This window comes from Capra hircus, chromosome 6, assembly GCF_001704415.2.
Source record: "Capra hircus breed San Clemente chromosome 6, ASM170441v1, whole genome shotgun sequence".
Classification (NCBI taxonomy): domain Eukaryota; kingdom Metazoa; phylum Chordata; class Mammalia; order Artiodactyla; family Bovidae; genus Capra; species Capra hircus.
Genome location: NC_030813.1, coordinates 13,526,840 through 13,548,470, shown reverse-complemented (window position 1 = coordinate 13,548,470; position 21,631 = coordinate 13,526,840). Strand labels below are relative to the sequence as shown.

The following is a 21,631-nucleotide window of genomic DNA, read 5'->3' as shown; positions in this document are numbered from 1 at the left end:
AACAGTCACAGAAATTTTGTTATTGCCTATTTCGACTTTCAGCCTCTCCACTCCCCATGTTTTTCAGGATGCTTGCCTCAGTGTCACAGTCGCTCTTCAAATTGGAGATTGACCGCCTCCAAGGTTCACAAATGTTTCAGCAACCCTAGGTAATTTGAACTTCTAAGCTGCCACGAGTTGCTCAGACTTTTCAAGGAATGCCTTGTTTTGTGCGAGCTCTAATTCGCTTGCTCCCTTTCTCTCCCCTTGCTAGGAAAGTCACCCGGGCTTCCCCGAGGCAGAGTTACAGGGCTTTAGAGTAACTCATTCTTCACTCCGACGGAGCCTTCCACTCCTACTCAAACTGGTTTCCAACATAGGCCATATGCCTGGAGACCCTACCACACCTCATGGTGAGTTTTCAGCCTTCCTGAGTTGCTTTCCTTTCCTTCCCTCGAGTTTATGGAAACTTTCATCACCCTTTTATGCTTGAAAATCTTTGCAGTAGAGGTGATCATCATTTCTTTAGCAGCCATATGCTCACTACCAACATCCCATTTTCACAGTTTGCTCTGTTATTCTTCCCTGACTGCTGAGATTGTCCTATACAACCCCCAGCCCCCCACCCCACCCCCACCCCCCCTACCCCACCCCCCCCCACCCCTGCCCCACCACCAGAGTCATTGTTTCTTTAACTGATCAGACCAGGGAAGGACAGATGATGCCCACAGGTAAGGAGCTGTGTGTTGCGCTAAGACTTTATCTTTGAACTAAGGATGCTGAGACTGAGTCATTTTCTATTAAGCCGTTGAATCAGAAGGGCAGGTAAAGCCAGGATGAGTGAGTCAGATAAGGATGGTTTACAGAGAGAAATAAATCAGACTCTGTCTATTCTGTTCACCTCTGTGCTCTTTGCACCTAGCATGGTGCCTGGCATAGCAGGCTTTCAGTAAGTCTTAGTGGAATGAATAAAGCAGACAGTGGGGTGTGTGTGTGAGAGAGAGACAGACTACTTTTGCCTCCTACAGCTTTCCATTTCCTGATCTCAGTCCCACATGAAGACAACCTTCATTTTCTGCCCTATGTCCATGAGATATCCCTGTGTCCATCTAATAATTTTTCCTTTATGCTAAAGTTAGTTTGGGTGTGTTCTGCTCCTTTGCAGCTAAATTAAACCTAAGAATCTCCCACTTCAGTGGGCATGTTTCCACTTGGTCCAAGTGACCCTCACCTTTCTCAAATTCAACTGAGAATAAAAAAAAAGACCTCCACAAATAAAGCTTCTTGATCTCCTTAAAAGGCAACCTCTGAAGAAAAACAAGATAGAAACTGCAAATTGAGGATCCTTTTGGAGACAGGGTCAGACTTTAGGCATTGTTGGGTGAACACGACTTTATTTAAAGTCAATGGAGAGTGTCAGATATGATCAGGACACTCTTGCCAACCTAAGCTCCAAGTAGAGGAAGAAGAACAATGAGTCACAGCTTTACCCTGAACTCTGGAATGCTACTGGAGTGACTTGGTGATACAGAGACTTCTTTACAGTTTCTGGTTATACTCTTGGCTGTTGTAGAGTACACCATAGAAAAAGGTTATTCTTTCCTGCTCCCTGCCTTGGAGGACACATATAAACTGGGAGGCAGAAGAGTAGTTGAAAAATTCATTGGCAGCCATCATAGGCTTGAAACAAGGAAAAATGAAATACTAGAAGCAGTATGGTGTATTTTTCAAAAGCATAGTTTTGATGTGAGACCAATGTCAAGAACCAACTCTCCAACTTACTAACTAGCTCTGTGTCCTTGACTAAGCTGCTTAGTGCCTTAGAGCTGCAGATTTCTCATCTACAAAGTGCAGATAAAAAATACTTATAAATATGCTTGAAGTATTAGATTAGATAATGTCTGTAAGTTCCTAGGCCAACGGTACCAACCAAGTGTTCAGTAAGTGGTAAGGGTGGTTAGGATAATTAGTGCTTTGTAATACAAGGATCAGTGAAAAGTGTGTTATTTTCCTGTTAACTGGAAGGGAGGTTGTATTTTTTTAAGTTTGTGTATGTGTGAGCACATGCTCAGTCATGTCCGACTCTTTGCGACCCCATGGGCTGTAGCCCACCAGGCTCCTCTGTCCATGGGATTTTTCAGGCAAGAATACTGGAGTGAATTGCCATTTCCTACCCCAGGGGCTCTACACAGGGAGTGAACCCGCTTCTCTTGTGTCTCCTGCATTCGCAGGCAGATTCTTTACCACTAGTGCCATCCGAGAAGCTTAAGTTTAGAAACTTAAACATACTAAAACCTGTATTTCAAGCTCTTCTTTACTGTTATCTTTTGCAAATAAATCCCTGAGTGTAGACAAATGTAAAAGAAGGGTCCAGGAAACATCTAACAAGATAGTAGTTATACAATAGATAACCATCAGTTGTAGTGTCAGTCAACAGCAGAGTTCAGTTTAGTTCAGTTCACTCACTCAGTCGTGTCCGACTCTTTGCGACTCCATGGACTGCAGCACGCCAGGCCTCCCTGTTTATCACCAACTCCCGGAGTTTACAACCCATGTCCACTGAGTTGGTGATGCCATCCAACCATCTCATCCTCTGTCATCCCCTTCTCCTCCCACCTTCAATCTTTCCCAGCATCAGGGTCTTTTCAAATGAGTCGGTTCTTCGCATCAGGTGCCCAGAATAGTAGCAGAAGCAGAGTAAACTCCCCCAAAAGGAGGCACATGTGAATTCGCACAGGTGATCTTCTCAAGACCTTAAAAGCAATTGTAGACCATATGACCTGTAGATGGCGAGCTTGGATAGGGTGAATATTAAGCAATGACTGCATAGAAAAGAAAGCAGTGGGTTTTGTTTTGTTAAAGGGAGGGCTAAGAAAAGCGGATACATTCTTAAAAAGCTGCACAACACACACCAAGCCAAAAGCATCCTTCGCCGACACATTGGGTTCTTTCTTCCAGGGGGACCATCAGCCTGGATGTCAGAGTGAGCCCACCCTCAGTCATGTGTGCCACTGAGAGACAAGACTGTATTTGCTGGTAGAAATGTTTTGGTTGAGTAGTCATGCTGGTTGCTAGTTAGCAATACAAGGAAAAGGACTGTCAAGTAGGGAACATAAATAGATTTCTTATAAATCTCTTGAGGGGTATAGAAACATTACCTTCTCAGAATATCCATAGGTAACACTCTGTATCTGAACCCACTGTGCATGTCCAAAATAGCCACATCTTTTGATCTGAATATTATAAATAATTATATCCTCCCTTGCTCGATTACTGCTGCTGTGGTGTGTTTGCTCTGTTACCCTCCTCAAGGCAATTCTTTAGGGACCAATTACCATTCTTTACTGATGTCATTTCACTGGCTGAGGATTTCTAGAGCACCACACAGGGCATTCAGGACTACTAGGGGAGCTCTGTAGTACTTTGTACAATGTATGTGCCCTGCCTACTGGATACACGTGGGGTTTTCTCCCTTAAAATTCTATTTTGGAGTACAGATTTTACTATCCCAGGTCACAACTACCTATAACACGTGAGTTTGTAGGGAAATGAGTATGACTTTCCAAAACTGCCTGCTCCTACAGTGGCCTGAGATGTTCTGCTGGTTCTTTCAGTTGTGAAAAAAGCTCAGCAACTCCCCCAGCATGATGGACTGATGACCACGTGCTGCCTTATAAAACAGGGTCACTGTCCCTAAAGGGCCGCTCAGCTTGTGGGTCAGGTGAAAAGACATCTTTAGACTTCTATGGTGCCTCTGCCCTGTCATTTATTACGAGGCTGAAATTATTGTCTGTACATTAGCCTCCCCACGACTGTGGATTTCCAGAGTCCAGAAACAGCATCATATTCATCTCTTTATCCTTAAACTGTTTGTGTTTGGCACACAGTAGGTACTTATAGAAATCTTGAAAGAATTAAAGAATTAATATATGTGCTTGGGATGGACAAGAATGCAGGAAGATGGAAATGTCAATTTAGAGTGAAAAAAAAAAGGAGGAAGATAGGCAACCTACATATGAGGAATTGTACCAATGTTAGACAAATATTATTCCTAAAGAATAGAAGAGAAAAGAGCCTCAGACTGTGTACGGCCTAATCCATTTATTTTTACTAACCAAACTCTCAAGAGATTAACTAACATCCTGTTAACTGTTGCCACCAGAGAACACACCTCTCCAGAGATCACAGTGTTTGTGTCCTAATTCTCTGTATTTCTTATCTTCATTCATTTTACTACACAGAGTACTAACCACCGTACGATCACAGCGTCTTCATTCATTTCAAAGGAAGAAAGTCATTAGCTCTCATGGTGAGGCAGTTCTGGTGTTCAGGTGCTTCTAAAAGGTTGCAGTTAAGCTAAGCTATGGTAAATAGAGACGTTATTTGAACATCCAGAAATTGTAAGATCTTACCTAAGAGTGGATTTGGGTATAAAGGCGCCCACTGGTGAAACACAGACCCTAGAGCTTGGGAGGGACGAACAGTGAGGAACAGACTGTGAGAGACAGCCCGAATACAAGGAGCCACACATCACCCCAGTGCTGCCCGTGGAACTGACAGTGAGCATCTGACATAAAACAGCGGGGATAGTCGAGGACGTGGGGACCGTGTACAGTGATGGGATAGGACTATTGTGTCTGCACGTGATAAGCACTGAGGAAACATTGGTGGAATGAACAGGCCATTCTAAGGCTGAGCTGCTGCTAAGGGAAGTCATGAACTGCTTCGCTAACGGAGCATTCATTTATAAACAGAAACTGAAATGAAAAAAAAAAAAAGGGTAGAAACCAGTGCAGGAAAAGATAAAATGAAAAGCACTAATCAGAAACAATTCAGAAGAAAGGAAGGAAGCAATGTCTGGAAACCTGAATGAATGGATCATTATAATGGTGCTTATAAAACTCTCTGTTTCGGACAACCAGTTTAAAAGAGAAACATGCTATGTAGTATGGTTTTCATCAGTCAGCAAAGTGTGTAAATTCATCTGGAAATGCAGATTCATCCTTAGAAATTAACTTAAATAAGATAAATAAGAGGACATTTGATTGATAGATTTTGTAAAAGCTGCTGCTGCTGCTAAGTTGCTTCAGTCATGTCCGACTCTGTGGGACCCCATAGACAGCAGCCCACTAGGCTCCTCCGTCCCTGGGATTCTCCAGGCAAGAACACTGGAGTGGGTTGCCATTTCCTTCTCCAATGCATGAAAGTGAAAAGTGAAAGTGAAGTTGCTCAGTCGTGCCCGACTCCTAGCGACCCCATGACTGCAGCCCACCAGGCTCCTCTGTCCATGGGATTTTCCAGGCAAGAGTACTGGAGTGGGGTGCTATTGCCTTCTCTGTTGTAAAAACTACATATATGTTATTCATGTACTAAACTATAAAGAAAACTACCACCAATACAGCATATATAACAGGTGAAAAGGAGAGGTGGGCAAGAAATAGGTTACTGCATGAACATATACATTGCCATGCAAGCAAGAAAATATAAATATTGACCACAGCCCCCATAGCAACTGATTATGACATTACAATTATAACTTTCGTAATGTACTTTGCCAATAAAGGTCCATCAAGTCAAGGCTATGGTTTTTCCAGTGGTCATGTATGGATGTGAGAGTTGGACTGTAAAGAAAGCTGAGCGCCCAAGAATTGAGGCTTTTGAACTGTGGTGTTGGAGAAGACTCTTGAGAGTGCCTTGGACTGCAAGGAGATCCAACCAGTCCATTCTGAAGGAGATCAGTCCTGGGCGTTCTTTGGAGGGAATGATGCTAAAGCTGAAACTCCAGTACTTTGGCCACCTCATGCAAAATATTGGAAAAGACCCTGATGCTGGGAGGGATTGGGGGCAGGAGGATAAGGGGACGACAGAGGATGAGATGGCTGGATGGCATCACCGACTCGATGGACATGAGTTTGGATGAACTCCAGGAGTTGGTGATGGAGAGGGAGGCCTGGCGTGCTGCGATTCATGGGGTTACAAAGAGTCAGACATGACTGAGCAACTGAAATGAAACTGAATGTACTCTCAGTAAGGAGGGGGGAAGGGTAGTGTGAGAGGCTCTGCTCCTTCACATAGAGAAAGCTGAGCGTGGAAGAACTGATGCTTTTGAACTGTGGTGTTGGAAAAGACTCTTGACAGTCCCTTGAACTGCAAGGAGATCAAACCAGTTAATCCTAAAAGAAATCAGTCCTGAATATTCATTGGAAGGACTGATGCTAACGCTGAAACTCCAATACTTTGGCCACCTGATGTGAAGAGCTGACTCGTTGGAGAAGACCTTGATGCTGGGAAAGATTGAAGGAGGGAGGAGAAGGGGATGACAGAGGATGAGATGCTTGGATGGCATCACTGACTCGATGGACGTGAGTTTGACCAAACTCCGGGAGATGGTGAAGGACAGCAAAGCCTAGCATGCTGCTGTCCATGGGACTGCAAAGAGTCAGACACGGCTGAACAACAACAGTGATGATCCCATCTGATCTGCCCTTGGATGAAACAGGCCATATACTGGTTATCGATTTGGAGCATACGCCATTTTCTCTAGGCTAGTGCCCCCACTTTGTAAGGTGTCCTCCACCTGGCTCTGTAACCAAGCCTTCAGCAGACTATCGCACTGCTCTGCAAGGCCAGCTGCTCCTGGTTTACGGTAAAACCAATGAATCCTGTGGGAATCCTACAGCATTCTTGACCAGAAGCAGTACTGCCTGCATTACTGTGGGTGAAATTAACTTTCAGTAAGTCCGCAGAAAGTTTTGCTAATAGAACATAGCAGGGGGGTAAAATCTATGTGCAGAGCATAGATCCATTTTAGTGAGAAAAATTGCTACCAAGTCCACAATGAAAGTGGTTCGATATAATCACTCCACCCCATTCACCACGCTGGGAGCTGTATGGAGGGCTCAGCATGGGTTTCTGCTGCTGGCCTTTAAAGCGTTCATTTGTGGTGGTAGTAGCCAGATCTCCCTTGGTAAGAAGTTCTCATGGTCGAGCCCATGGATAACCTCCATCTTCGCTTTTGAACCTACTGAGAAATAGTGATTCCTGGGGAAAAGGACAGCTGACATTTGCAGTCCTGATCTTCCTGCCCGTTTGATTACTGAGTCTCCTCCGTAGTGAGAGCCCTTTGCTGAGCATTCGCATGGGGCACAATATTCTCACACCCGTGAACCTATTTTAAGAGGTCCATACAAGTACCTCTACCCTAAACCTCCTGTCAATCCAATCTTTTTCCTTCCTACTTGCTCATCATCAAAAGAAACCCTTAGACTCTATGTACATACCTTCACTATGGTGATCTTTCTCTCTAGGTAAAATGTACAAATAGACGTGCTTCTTAAAGTTCTGCTTGTTGTGAAGATTTATCTTCCTACTTGTCCTTCATTGTGACAATGTGAAGAACTCTAATGCAGCATGAACTTTTTTTATGGCTCTTGCCTGTATACTGTGCATAACCATTAGTAAATCAGTCTTGAGCCATTTCTCCCCTGTCCATATATGTGTGTCCAGGTAGAGGCGGGCCTTGCAGCAAGACTAGGTGCCACAAAACTTGGAGCCATTTGCTCCCGAAATCTTCTTGGGCCTCTAGAACTTGGTTGAGTGTGATCTTGTATGTGCTGTTTCATCTTGATGATGAAGAGCTGCTCTGCTCCTCCAAATTTAACAAGTCAGAGGCCTCAGTCAGTTCAGTCACTCACTCGTGTCCATCTCTTTGTGACCCCATGGACTACAGCACGCCAGGCCTCCCTGTCCATCATAAACTCCCAGAGTTTTCTCAAACTCATGTCCATTGAGTTAGTCATGCCATCCAACCATCTCATCCTCTGTCGTCCCCTTCTCCTCCCACCTTCAATCTTTCCCAGCATCAGGGTCTTTTCCAATGAGTCAGTTCTTCGCATCAGGAGGCCAAACTATTGGAGTTTTGGCTTTAGCATCAGTCCTTCTAATGAATATTCAGGACCGATTTCCTTTAGGATTGGCTGGTTTGATCTTACAGTCCAAGGGACTGTCAAGAGTCTTCTCTAACACCAGAGTTCAAAAGCATCAATTCTTAAGTGCTCAGCTTACTTTATAGTCCTATTCTTCACATCCATACATGACTAGTGGAAAAACCTTAACTTTGACTAGATGGACCTTTGTCAGCAGAGAAATATCTCTGCTTTTGGTCATAGCTTTGTTTCCAAGCAGCAAGCATCTTTTAATTTCATGGCTGCAGTCACCATCTGCAGTGATTTTGGAGCCCCAGAAAATAAAATCTGTCACTGTCATTTTTTCCCCATCTATTTGCCATAAAGTGATGGGACCAGATGCCATGATCTTAGTTTTTGAATGTTGGGTTTTAAGCCAGCTTTTTCACTCTCCTCTTTCACTTTCATCAAGAGGCTTTTAGTTCCTCTTCACTTTTCGGCCATAAGGGTGGTGTCATCTGCATATTTGAGGTTATTGATATTTCTCCCGGCAATCTTGATTCCAGCTTGTGCTTCTTCCAGCCCAGCGTTTCTCATGATGTACTCTGCATATAAGTTAAATAAGCAGGGTGACAATATACAGCCTCGATGTACTCCTTTCCCAATTTGGAACCAGTCCGTTGTTCCATGTCCGGTTCTAGCTGTTGCTTCCTGACCTGCATACAGGTTTCTCAAGAGGCAGGTAAGGCGGTCTGGTATTCGCACCTCTTGAAGAATATTCCATAGTTTGTTGTGATCCACACAGTCAAAAGCTTTGACATAGTCAATAAAGCAGAAATAAAGTGTTTTTCTGAAACTCTCTTGCTTTTTCAGTGATCCAACAGATGTTGGCAATTTGATCTCTGGTTCCTCTGTGTTTTCTAAATCCAACTTGAACATCTGGAAGTTCACGGTTCACATATTGTTGAGCCTGGCTTGGAGAATTTTGAGCATTACTTTTTAGCGTGTGAGATGAGTACAATTGTGTGGTAGTTTGAACATTCTTTGACATTGCATTTCTTTGGAATTAGAATGAAAACTGATCTTTTCCAATCCTGTGGCCACTTCTGAGTTTTCCAAATTTGCTGGCATATTGAGTGCAGCACTTTCACAGCATCATCTTTTAGGATTTGAAAGAGCTCAATTGGAATTCCATCACCTCCACTAGCTTTGTTTGTAGTGATGCTTTCTAAGGCCCACTTGACTTCACATTCCAGGATGTCTGGCTTTAGGTGAGTAATCACACCATCGTGATTATCTGGGTCATAAAGATCTTTTTTGTACAGTTCTTTTGTGTATTCTTGCCACCTCTTCTTAATATCTTCTGCTTCTGTTAGGTCCATACCATTTCTGTCCTTTATCGAGCCCATCTTTGCATGAAATGTTCCCTTGGTATCTCTAATTTTCTTGAAGAGATCTCTAGTCTTTCCCATTCTATTGTTTTCTTTACAATTGATCACTGAGGAAGGCTGTCTTATCTCTCCTTGCTTATCTTTGGAACTCTGCATTCAGATGGGTATTTCTTTACATTGATCACTGAGGAAGGCTGTCTTATCTCTCCTTGCTTATCTTTGGAACTCTGCATTCAGATGGGTATATCTTTCCTTTTCTCCTTTGCTTTTCACATCTCTTCTTTTCTCAGCTATTTGTAAGGCCTCCTCAGACAACCATTTTGCCTTTTTGAATTTCTTTTTCTTGGGGGTCTTGATCACTGCCTCCTATACGATGACACAAACCTCCGTCCATAGTTCTTCATGTATTCTGTTTATCAGATCTAATCCCTTGAATCTATTTGTAATTTTCACTGTATAATCATAAGGGATTTGATTTAGGTCATACCTGAATGGTTTAGTGGTTTTTCCTGCTGCTACTGCTAAGTCGCTTCAGTCATGTCTGACTCTGTGCAACCCCATAGACAGCAGCCCACTAGGCTCCTCTGTCTCTGGGATTCTCCAGGCAAGAATACTGGAGTGGGTTGCCATTGCCTTCTCCAATGCATGAAAGTGAAAAGCAAAAGTGAAGTCGCTCAGTCGTGCCGACTCTTAGCGACCCCAGTGGACTGCAGCCTACCAGGCTCCTCCATCCATGGGACTTTCCAGGCAAGAGTACTGCAATGGGGTGCCATTGCCTTCTCCGGTGGTTTTCCCTGCTTTCTTCAATTTAAGTCTGAATTTTGCAATAAGAAGTTCATGGTCTGAGCCACAGTCTGCTCCTGGTCTTGTTTTTGCTGACTGTATAGAGCTTCTCCAATGTCAGCTGCAAAGAATATAATCAATCTTATTTCACTGTTGACCATCTGGTGATGTCCATGTATAGAGTCTTCTCTTGTGTTTGTTGGAATAGGGTGTTTACTACAACCAGTGCGTTCTCTTGGCAAAACTCTGTTAGCCTTTGCCCTGCTTCATTTTGTACTCCAAGGCCAAACTTGCCTGTTACCCCAGGTATCCCTTGACCTCCTACTTTTGCATTCCAGTCCTCTGTGATGAAAAGGACATCTTCTTTTTTGGCTTTAGTTCTAGAAGGTGTTGTAGTTCATCATAGAACCATTCAACTTCAGCCCTTTTTGGCATTACTGCTTGGGGCCTAGACTTGGATTACTGTGACATTGAATGGTTTGCCTTGGAAACGAACAGAAATTGTGTCGTTTTTGAGACTGCATCCAAGTACTGCATTTCAGACTCTTGTTGACTATGAGGGCTACTCCATTTCTTCTAAGGGATTCTTGCCCATGGCAGTAGATATAATGGTCATCTGAATTAAATTCGTCCATTCCAGTCCATTTTAGTTTGCTGATTCCTAAAATGTCAATGTTCACTCTTGCCATCTCCTGTTTGACCACTTCCAATTTGCCTTGATTCATGGACCTAACATTCCAGGTTCCTATGCAATATTGCTCTTTACAGCATCAGATCTTGCTTCCATCACCAGTCACATCCACAACTGGGTATTGTTTTTGCTTTGGCTCCATCCCTTCATTCTTTCTGGAGTTATTTCTCCACTGACCTCCAGTAGCATATTGGGAACCTACTGACCTGGGGAGTTCCTCTTTCAGTATCCTATCATTTTGCCTTTTCATACTGTTCATGGGGTTCTCAAGGCAAGAATACTGAAGTGGTTTGCCATTCCCTTCTCCAGCGGACCACATTCTGTCAGCCCTCTCCACCATGACCCGTCCGCGTTGGGTAGTCTTACACGGCATGGCTCATAGTTTTATTGAGTTAGACAAGGCTGTGGTCCGTGTGATCAGATTGGTTAGTTTTCTGTGACTGTGGTTTTCGTTCTGTCTGTCCTCTGATGGAGAAGGATAAGAGGCTTATGGAAGCTTCCTGATAGGAGAGATGACTGAGGGGGAAACTGGGTCTTGTTCTGATGGGCCACCAGAGAAGCATTTAACAAGAGGTCCATCAAATAGCATCTAATTTGGGAGAGAAAGCACAGGTCTCACTATCTGTTCATTCTCCATGACCAGGTATTCAGTCTTTATCAAGATGCAGCAGGAAAAAAAAAATAGCAGCTGTTTCTTGAGGAAAATAGTTATTTGTCAAAGAGGTGTGGCTTTTCTCTCAATTCTAGGGGCTGTACTATTCTATTTGGGAATTCTATAAGCTCAATGATCTGCTACAGATTATTGCACACGTTAGATTTCCTGGGTCACAAGCTCTAACGGCTGGTAAGAATGGCTTACTCTTTAAACTGAACTGACTGAAGACTACTCCTTGGCTTTGGGCCCTCTTTACATATAGAATCCTTATGGTTTATTCAGTAAGTAGGAAGGAGCAACACAAACATAATATTATTTGTCCTGTCTTATGCTAAAATCCCAAGAAATGTGTGTGCCTCTGTCTTCATGGAATGAGATACAAGGTACGGTAAACTATCTTTTAGTTTGGAGGAGATCCCTAAGTATACCCCCTGACATCTGGACTCCTGGCAACATCAGTGAGTTAGGAGATCTCTGAACTCTCATGAAATTTGTCTCTCATCCTCAGTGACATATGTGTCTTATCAAGGTGTCTTATGTATTTTACACTTTCTGACCAAATTGTGGTACCCAGCCCGCCCCACCTCGTGGATAGCACAATGCATCTCAAGTCTCTGGTGAATGTTCCCATGTTAATCCTTTTGACCCAAGGGAGCTGTGTTCCTTTTCCCTTCTTAGTTTGTCATTTTATAATTTATTTACACACACATTCCCCTGGTTCCTACAGATATAAGTTAGAAAAAAATCATATAATTTTTTGTGGGGATGTGTAAACCTATTCCTTGAGGTATGACTTGGTCAGACTCTTTTTCTGGTATTTAGGCACCTCAGTTTCAAGAGGTTAGACCTTAAAACTCGCTGATATTTTCCCTTTCCCTTCCTTCCTTCCTTTCTCTCTCTCTCCCTCTTTTCTTCCCTCTCTTTATTCCTTTCTCCTTTCTTTCTTCTTTGGGAAAACAGCATAAATTGGCTTTATTTTTATTTTTTAACCTAACATACAGTAAAATTGACCTTTAGTTTGGTCTTTACCATCTTAACCCATATATAGATCTGTGTAACCCTCATACAGTGGAGATAGATAAGAAAGTACCCTGCATAGACTCACTCATAGAGTGGGTCAAGGGAGATTCAGTAGGAATTCAATCAGTTAATTCAATCAGTGAGGCACAGGCAAACAGAAATTACAGTTGAAGGTATGAATTCTATCATGTGAAACAAAAAGCTCTAACAGCAAGCAAGTTACTTCCTTGAGTCTCTTTGCCTTGAGATGCAATTTCCTTGAGTCTCATTTGCCTCTTTTGTAAATAGAGATGACAATAACTTAATGAACGAAACTTTGCTAAATACAGGTTTAACGTCTTTGTGCGCCTGCTTAGTCACTTCTGTCATGTCCGACTCTTTGTGACCTGCGGACTGTAGTCCACAGGCTGCTCTGTCCATGGAATTCTTCCAGGGAAGCATGCTGGCGTGGGTTGCCATGCCCTCCTCCAGGGGATCTTCCCCACCCAGAGATGGTACCTGAGTCTCCTGCGTTACAGGTGGATTCTTTACTGCTGAGCCACTGGGGAAACCCGTTTAACATCTTAGTTAAAGGGGCTTCAACTAAGAGAAGTCAAAAGCTTCCCTTTAACTAAGTGTCCTTAGTCCATCAGTGGTGTCTGGCTCTTTGCGACCCCATGGACTGCAACCCGCCAGGCTCCTCTGTCCATGGGGATTCTCCAGGCAAGAATACTGGAGTAGGTTGCCATGCCCTCCTCCAGGGGAGCTTCCCAACCCTAGGATGGAAGCCAGGTCTCCCACATTGCAGGCAGATTCTTTACTATCTGAGCCACCAGGAAAGCTCTTTAAAATCTTTATTGAGATACAATTTACATAACATAAAATCTACTCATTTTAACAGTACAATTTAATTCTTCTTAGTAAATTTACCAAGTTATGCAAATGAAACTTCAACCTGAACTTACGTATTGCCAGGATTAAAGGTGTACAGCTTGAAAATTTATGGCAAAATTTTGTTTTGTGTATGGAGTGCTGAAGTTGCCCACAGTAAGAGAAATAACTGGTTGCCTGCCTCACAGCTCAGTCACCTCAGAAGGGAAGAAATTGTCCCTGCTTTATAGCTGGTATACAACAAATCTAGGCCCATTTATTAACAACTCCAGATGCTGAATTCTGTCCATTGTTCTGTAAAGACTTTCTGGCATATGCTTGTAAAGAAAATGGCCAAGTTAAATAAGGAACTCTATTGTGAAATGTATTTAACTTGCACACATGTTCAAAATTATTTAAAAATTACCAAAAAGAGATATATTCATCTGTCTAAAACTACTCAGGCAACAGTAAAGAATGTGGACCAAGTAATGAAGGATTTGTGTTAGATGGTTTATAAAGATTAGGTTTTTGTAGTCTAATAAAAATAAATATTTCCATTTGGCATGAAAATCAAAAAAATTGTCCCTTTTCGCCTTTACTCCCAGGAAACTCAGATTCTGTGATCAGTTCCACCTTAAGTAAAACTGGGCTTCGCTGGTGACTCAGAGGTTGAATCTGCCTGCAGTTCAGGAGAACCTGTTCCATCCCTGGGTTGGGAAGATCCTCTGGAAAAGGAAACGGAGCAACCCACTCCAGTATTCTTGCCTGGAGAAATTCCATGGACAGAGGCTTGACGGGCTACAAAGTTCATGGGGTCGAAAAGAGTCAGACATGACTGAGGAACTAACACTGAGTAAAATAACATTAAGCAGTATACTAGACATCTTCAATAGCAATTTTTACCAAATAATTATTTTCCAAATTACAACTTAGAAACCATTTTTGCAAATTAATTATAATAAAATAAAACAAATAAGATCAATTTTATTTACAGTATAATCTAAGCATTAGTAAGGGAGTATCCTCAGTAGAGGGATGTACTCACTTCTTTTCTTTGTTTTTAACTAAAAACTTACATTTTCTGCAGTGTTGTACAACTTTTAGTTTGTTATATTTTGTTGAAATTGGATTACTGGATTATCTATTTGCTGCATAAATAATACCAGCTAAGCCATCTTTGTCTGCAAAAGAGTGAGCTGCTACAGACTACTGCACCTAAATGTTTAATGCTATCCCGTAAAAATAAGGGTAAAGAAAAAAAGATCTGTGGCATCACTGAGTCTCTTTCCTCTGATTAACCAGTCAGATTCCCTAGATGAAAGATGTGGTTAGAACTTGATGCTAATCAAAGGACCAAAAACACTTGAATATAGTTCATTTTAATCTTAGTTGAAAAGATTGTGGATAGACACTTAGGAAAAAGTGAAATCAGTATAATATCTCTTCTTCAAGTACAGTCCAGCTTTCAGACTGGTAACGTGGATTTCAGCCTCCTCGTAATTCTCCTTGATGAAAACAGAAGGATTTCACAGCACAGAAAGCAGAGGTTTATGAGTCTGGATACAGACGGACGCACAAGAGAACTCTGTTCATCATCTTCAAAGTGATGCAGCGATGGCAGGGCTGCTGCTGTGGCCACATGTAATATAGCCTGTAACTCTTTAAAGAGGATTAGCTTTAGCGCGCTGGGAGCATTCAACACTGGATTTCACGTGGAGTAGAATATGCTAATGAAATGTAAATGTCTATAGCAAACATTGCATAATATCGAAAACCTTCAAAACTGAGCTTTGTCTCTTGCACAGTGGGAAACCCAACTTTATCATATCAGAAGAACAAGTAAAAGGGAAAACCTTATACTTTTCTGCCTATGCATCTGCTGCTATATAAATGAATTTAAATATATATTCATATATATTTATATTTAAACTAAGTTGCCTTGTCAGTAGAAAAACCAAAGTTTAGTCATTCAAAAGCATCCTACTAGATTTTTGTCCAGAAATGAAATAATTTATCTTTGTAGAAAAGGATACACATATAATATGAGTTTTTAAAAAACATCTTCACTCTATTTTTTAAACACTATTTTAGGATTACAGAAGGCTTGCAGAGTGGGTCTTTTCCCCATTTCACCTTAAAATTTCTTGCTTGTGGTCCTTTTGCCTGCACAATCTTTCTGCTCAATATTGGACAACTGTATCTTTATCATAATTTTCCATATACTGTTTTTACTACTTTCATTGAAAGCAAATGTGAGATTTGATTAGTTTCCTAAAACTGTATGTATACTCAGTTAATATGAAAATTATTTTCACATATTTAGAATTTCAGAATACATCTGGCATTGGGAAAGTGAATTCATTATAAGGTGTGTGATTTGCAAACCATGTAACTGTGTGTAGCTCTCAGAATCCATACACGTGGTTCCCAGAGACTGAAAGCCCCCTAAAGATTTCATCTCAATTACTAGGAAATAAAGACCATGCACACACATGCAACCGGGTGCCTGTGGCTCAATTTCCAACGCGTGATCTTTCATTAGTTACTAGCATTTCACTACACTCAACCGAATAGCTTAGGTTCTCTTGGTTTTTGTTGTTCAGCAGTGTGTGTGTGTTTTATATCTCAGTTTTGAAGGGTTTGTCTCTGTAGGCTTCAAGGGATGGTAATACATATTCATGAAAGAGCACTCTTTCCAGTCCTTGCCACCACTGACAAAGCCTTAGCTGTTTCACACAGCAAGCTGACTGGGATTGTGTGTGGGGGCTGCACGGCCAGATTAGTGCAAACAGCAAGCCCACTTCTCTGCTTGTTAGGCCTTGCCTTCCTGACAATTTCCCCAATTGTCATTTGTGACAAGGCTGTCATTAGGTGATGGCTTCTTTTGGCCATTTTCAGATAAAGATAATTTCCTTAACTTCCATTTTATTTGACAACAAGCAGCTTGGGAGAGAAAGGAAGTGCTTCAGTAGTTTATGGATTAGGGTTTTGTCACTTCAAAGGCATCTTTGATCTAAAAATATGTGCTGTACCAAATTCATTATGTCTTTCCTTAAAGAGCTTTTAAATTTATTGATCTTCTCCTCAATTATTCTCTTTTTACGTCCAGTAATGATGTGTGAGATGGTAGTGTTGGGAAAAGCCTAAGGAGGAGTGTGGGGAAAATGCAGCCAACTGGTCACTTCTGAGGCTATTACGAGAACCAAACAACAGGTGCTTTTGTTTAGGGTCAATTCTCTTCTGAATCTCTGTGCAGACAAAGGCCCCTCTGCTGTCTATAGATCAACATGAAGATATTATACCAACAGAATAAGACAGGATTATGTTTGGCATTGCAGCCTAGTAAAGATTTTGAAAACCTCACAGTTTGTGCAAAAATTGTGCCCACAATTGTCTTCATCCTCATCATTGAGTCCATGGGTTTTGAAAGCCAGCAAATGAGTAAAGAAGAAAGAGCAAGTGCTTCTTTGTGAACCAATAATTTGGCTTTCTCTAGAAGCAATCCTTGAGGCTCAGCTTGCTCAAGTTCTTATAATTGGATCATTAGAAAATCATACAGAGCAGAAAGTAAGAGGCTAAGAATCCATAAGTGAAAATAGACTTTAAAAACACGGGAAGATGAGCTTGTACAGTTAGATATTGGTTCTCTTGCTCAGAAGGTCCACTTACCCTTTTTGACCTCTTTTTGCTGTTGTTCTAAACAATTGTTACATGGAATTACTGTGTTTTAAACAACACCATGGACAAAGGAGTAAATAGTTTATATCTAAACTATCACAATTAACCATTGTCTTCTAAAACGTCACATATAATAACTTCAATTGACTGTAGCACAAGCCACTCTCTTCTATTTCTACAACTAGGAAAAGGGAGTTGAAACAAATGGCTTAAATTTGGGGGAGATGTCTAACTATACTATTTCATTAGCCTCTTGACAGGTTATTTTATCATTTTCAGAGATATCTAGATGCTATTGATAATAAGTTCATTTCAGCAAATCATAATTTCACAATCTTACACATTAAAGGAAATGTATAATTTTAAAGCACGATAAAGTTCCTAAAAGCAATACAAATTGTTTCTTTTGAAAATCAGTTTCCTGAATTTCTAAAAACTAGTAGAACATTATGCCTTTCACTTTGAAAAATCACTTGAGAGGTTTGGGATTCTACCCTTGGGCCCTCAATACTCCTCTCTGTAAAGTCAGAATAGAAATAGCTGTCAAACAGTGTCAGAAACATTTTCCATGTGTGAGGTTATTTTATCTTTATTAAGAGGTAGATATGATTATTAGCTTGATTTTACAGATGAGGAAACTGAGGCTCAAAGAAGGTCAGTAACTGGCCCATTGACTCATATCCAGGAAGTGGTGGAGCCAGACGTGGGTACTTTGGGTTCAAAGCCTCTGTTCTTAGCCCTGGGACCTGGAAGACACAGGATCGAGAATACCCAAATAGTCATCTCCTAATTCCTCCCGGTACTGCACAAGTAAATGTTAGTACTCATCTTCCCTGCTGCTCTTCAGCTCCCCAGTCCTGGCTGTTTGCTCCATGCTATCCGAGGACCTAAGAGGGTGCAAGGGGATTCTTACTCTCTGCTTAGGTTCATCCAGTTTTCCTTCTGCCTGCACGTTAAACACAGGGGGATTGGCCTGCCAAAATCTGATAAATTCAGATAGTAGGGTTCAGGGTTCATTTTGCTGTCTTTTCAAGGACTCCTCCACCACTTCCTGAAAGTTCTGTGATATAATTTATCTTGACTTTCTTTTAACCAGAAAAACCTTGATTTTTCACTTCCTTGCGAAATCAGTAAAAGCTCCTTTGGAGGAGGAAAGAAATAGATTTTGAAGAAGAATGTTTTGGAGAAAGATCTCTGTTTTGTCTTAGAGTTCACCTGCTTTGTGACACGTGAATGCACCGCATTAACTGGCAGACAGCAACACCATCAGCCTGCCTCGAAGAGACCAAAGAAAACACCCGTCTCAAAGAGACTGCACTGAAATATGATATCAGCTGCAAGAGAGGGCCATCTCCTCCGGTCAAATGAGAAAAATCATATTATCCTCACTGTGGTATACAAATAGCTTGTAAGCCACATTCTCCATTTGAATGCTAACAATAAAGTGCTAACCTCACCGCTTAGGGCCAGCCTGATCCCATCTCCAAACACAAACACTCTGCCTCGGTTTTGGCTGGGGGCTGTGTCATGGCCTCCCCACCCCCACCCTTTCTTCCCCCCTGTTAATTGGCTGAGACCACCAGAATTTGGAGGACACAGATGTCACTGATCGTTTTCCTAGGGAGCACATTCATGCCCATCTGTTGCAGCCTAGAAGGCTGTTCATATATCCACAAGGCCTTCATTTAATTCTTGTCAGAAAGTAATGTAAATCCAGTTTACCTCAGAGGTCGCAGCCGAGATTTATGCCAATGAGCCCCCTGCAATTTACACACACTGTAGTTGTATAGGATGAAAAGAAAGCCTTTCATGTTGGTGCATATTAACAAGAAAGCCTGCCTTCCGAGAGGGCCTTTTTGATTGAGGTTTCTCCTGATTTTAATACAGCCGATGCCAGTTGGTATACCCAGCTTTAGAAAAAGAGAAAAATCTAATCTTTAAAGTTTCTTCTTTTATACCAGGTAAAAGAGAAAGAGAGAAATCCTAGCAAGTGGCACTGCCATGCCTTTAATTATCCTTACGAAACAAAACTCCCGCGAACTTGGAGAATATAGAGTGTGACAGGAGAGCGTGTTCTGGCTTGAATTACTGCTGGCTGAAATCTAGAGAGAATTCAGTTGTGAGCAATTGTCTTTCCAGTGTGAAAATAGTAGGAGTGACCATCTGAACTAGTCTCTGGCTTTTCAGCTGCCTCTCTCTAGAGTATTTAGAGGAAACTGTGAAATTTGATCAACTTTCTCTGGACCAGGCTGGGTAGAGATTGATTCATTAGTAAAATGGAAGCATACATATGTAATACACACATATATATTTGTAGAATTATTTTATTGGAAGTCTGATGAGAGTACCTAGAAGGGCTTCTGTTAATCCTATCTTTCTGTGTATTAACACACTCTGAAATATTCAGGACTATGTCAGTAAGCTGGAAGGCAAATGGCTTTAAAAACACCCATGGAGTCAAAATCTTCTTGAAACTTTGAATATGCCCCCTTATTCTTTATGTGATCTTAAGACAAATTACTTACCCTCCATGACCCTCAATTTTCTTATTTCTAATGTGGGAATAATAAAGCCTACATCACAAGGGATTGTGTCTGAGGTGTATAGTACAAAAAGTATAGAAAGTATTCAACCAATGAAAAATTCCCTCTCCACTCTGCCTTTTGGGATCATCAAACTGGATTTAGAATACTAGTTAACTTAGTCCAAATACCTAAACATTCAAATAATAAGACTAATTTTTCACATTTAAAAAGTTTTTGAAGACAGATGAAGTTGGAGATTTTTTTTCTTCCATGGTTTGGAATTTTTGTTTTGCTTAACTTTTTAATTCTCTAAAAGTAGAATAGGAGCATGTCACTCAGTTTGGCAAAAATAGTCACGGCCTCTCTACTTACTCACAGTAGTTTATCTTCTGTGTCCCCCAGACAGTGTTAATAGGGGATGAGCTTCTTGTGTTTTTATACACTGAATTCATTTACCTGTGCTAATAACTTTGAAATATTTGGTATGATTATTTTTGTACCACATTTGCCTTTTTGTTTATATTTTGCTTAAGATAATATTAAACTTGGGATGTGATTTCAAAGTACAAACTAACAGAGAAATACAACAGCATACCCTACAAATTTATATGATGGGTGTATGGGTGGAATAGAGCTGTGATAAAAAAAATACAGTGTGTTATTGGTAACTCATTAGGCAGACACTCCAAATGTACAATCACAATCTGGGCTGGATTATGGAGCTGGATAAAGCCATAGCCTCACTTTACGGAGCCTTACTCCACATTAGGGAACTGAAGCCCAATTTTGCTGGCCATCTAAAGCTGGGACTAGGCAGAATTAAAGTAATTTCAGAATTGTCTTTTGCTGCCTCTCAGAGTTCACAAAAGCCATTCCTTTTTGCCTGTGTGCTGTGCTCAGTGGCTCAGTCATATCTGACTTTTTGCAACCCCACGGATTGTAGCTCACCAGGCTCCTCTGTCCATGGGATTTTCCAGGTAGGAATACTGGAGTGGGTCATTTCCTTCTCCAGGGGATCTTCCCAGATGAGAGATCAAACCCAGGGCTTCTGCATTTCCTGCGTTGGCAAGTGGATTCCTTACCACTGAGCCACCTGGAAAGCCCTCCTTTTTGCTTTACAGTCCTCAAAACAAAATATTTACAGAATTTTATAAAGAAAGATTTCATATATGTGCAGAAGTGGTACAAAATACAAAATCTAATGTAATTTGATTCAGCCTCAACATTTAATAACCTATAGCCAATCTTGCCTAATTTACATCCCCACTTCCATGAGAGAACTGCACTTCCATGCCCTACATCTCAGATTCATATAATTTTATCTGTAAATATTTCAGAGTATTTCCTTAACAGATATGAACTTCTATTTAAGGTAACCACAATACTGTTATCTCACCTTTACGTTTAAGACACTTCCTTAATATCATTTATTGTGACTTAATATTATCATAATATTATATGACTTAATATTTTGCCCCTCCCTTTTAAAATAAGTTTGATTACTTGGCTCTCATGTTCCAAATTAGTTGTTTTGCTTCCATGACATAGTGGTTTCATGAATACTCTTTCATAATGACTTTCTTTGGGGATATATGTAGTTGGTATATATCTTCCTAGAATGAGAATTTATCATCTGATTGAAAAATAAAAATTGAATCATTATCCTGCTCCTACCCCACCCTCATTGATTCAGTTGGGTAAGTTTTCTAAACTTCTTAGCTTCAAATGAAACTGTTAATATATGTGAAGGCCCCTGTAGAACGTGGATGGAAATGATACTGCTCTGGGAGATCCTGCTGAACATTCATTCAGACTAGTCTTTCCCCATGTGGGGTCTTGCAGATTTTGGTACGTGAGTGCTTTTTAAAAAAATGTATAGCATTTTCCCCTTTTGATCAGGGCAGGCAAATTGCTGTATGAAGCAGTAAAAAGAGTAAGAGAGGATTGCATTTATAGCCAGTATAACAAAAAAAAAAAAAGAAAGACAGTACAGTACTTAATTTTTAAGTTTACTGCCACTAAAAAAAATGTTTCACTTAAAGAAATTCAAATGCTTATTGTAATCAGAAAAATCCACTGTGCTCATAAATAATGACCCCACTTCTCAGTTGGCTGTATTGAGGTCTCCTGGGAGGAGATGTATTTCCTCCCTG

General features: G+C 41.1%; 1 protein-coding gene across 6 annotated transcripts in view; it reads left to right on the top strand.

The window, feature by feature from the left end:
* The window catches only part of ALPK1 (alpha kinase 1), a 113,929-nt gene that overhangs the window by 22,281 nt on the left and 70,017 nt on the right, over nucleotides 1-21,631 (top strand). For 4 of the 6 annotated variants that reach the window (XM_018049216.1, XM_018049220.1, XM_018049215.1 and 1 more), the window contains 2 exons: nucleotides 68-149; nucleotides 254-392. The exons of the other annotated variants lie outside the window; for them this stretch is intronic. The gene's annotated coding sequence lies outside the window, so the exon portion shown is untranslated. The remainder of the gene's footprint in view (nucleotides 1-67; nucleotides 150-253; nucleotides 393-21,631) is intronic. 6 annotated transcript variants of the gene reach the window in all.